The sequence below is a fragment of the Corapipo altera genome, unplaced genomic scaffold (genome assembly GCF_003945725.1).
Source record: "Corapipo altera isolate COAL_440 unplaced genomic scaffold, ASM394572v1 40415, whole genome shotgun sequence".
Lineage (NCBI taxonomy): Eukaryota > Metazoa > Chordata > Aves > Passeriformes > Pipridae > Corapipo > Corapipo altera.
In genome coordinates this window covers 1-1,066 of record NW_020893378.1, presented here as the reverse complement: position 1 = coordinate 1,066, position 1,066 = coordinate 1, and the positions used below count along the sequence as shown (strand labels likewise).

General features: G+C 66.3%; 1 long non-coding RNA gene across 1 annotated transcript; it reads right to left on the bottom strand.

Annotated features, from left to right (window-relative positions):
- Positions 1–145: 145 nt before the first annotated feature.
- On the bottom strand, positions 146–995 carry LOC113942717. Its single transcript, XR_003526019.1, has 3 exons — positions 865–995; positions 331–418; positions 146–259 (listed from the first exon to the last, which is right to left on the bottom strand). It is a non-coding gene; the product is annotated as an uncharacterized LOC113942717 (long non-coding RNA).
- Positions 996–1,066: the final 71 nt, after the last annotated feature.

The window sequence follows — 1,066 nt, the reverse complement described above, 5'->3', positions numbered from 1 at the left end:
GGGGATTTGGGGAGTTCTTGGAGGTCCCTTTTTTGGGACACTTTGGGAGGTTCTCGAGGGGCCGTTTTTGGGGGCAGTTTGGGGCTTCCTGGGGGGTCCCTTTTGGGAGATTTGGGGGTCCCAGGGGTCCCTTTGCAGGGTCTCACCTTGCCCGAGGAGGACTCCTCGGACGCCTCCTCCCCTTCGCTGTCCAGCCGGAAAAGCTTCCGGCGCTTCCCGGGGGCCTCGGCCCGGGGGGCTCCGGGGGCCAGTTCTTTGTCTGGGGGGGCAAAAGGGGGGTCAGGGGGGGTCCCAGAGGGGGCTGGGGGCGGGGTTTTGGGGGGCACTCACCGTCCTCATCCTCCTCGGGGGGGGTGGGGGGCCGGGGCCGTTTCTCCTCCCCCCCTTCGTTCAGCTCCGACGGCTCTTTCCGCTTCACCTGGGATGGGGAGGGGAAAAGGGGGGGAAAGGGGGAAAAGGGGAGAGTTTGGGGGGGCCCCAAAGCCAAATGTACCCCCAGGGTAAACCCTGACATCCCCCCTTGAGCAATACAGAACAGCTCCCACAAAAGAACACCCAAAACCTCCCAAAAATCCCCCAAAACCAGACCCCCAGCACCTCCCTTGAAGGAAAGCAGCCACAGAGCCCCCTCCAGCAACCCCCAGGACCCCCCCAGGACCCCCAAACCCCCCCAAAGCCTCCCAAAACCCCCCCAAGACCACCCAAAAACCCCCCAAACTCTCCCAAACAGATACTTGAAAAAGGGCAGCCACAGAGCCCCCTCCAGCAACCCCAACCTCTCCCCAAGACCACCCAAAACCTCCCAAAATCCCCCCAAAAACTCCCAACCCCCCCAGGCCCCCCCAAGCCCCCCCACAGGGGTACCTTGAAGGAGGGCAGCCGCAGGGCCCCCCTGAGCCCCGAGCCCCCTCCCCGGGCCCAGTCGACGAGGGAGAGGAGGGCGGGGGGCTCCTTCGGCCTCGCTCGCTCCTTCTCCTCCCCCCGCCCCGACTGGAACGGCTGGGGGGGCACAGGGGGGGTCAGCACGGGGGGAGACCCCCAGGGACACGGGGAGGGGGTTTGGGGG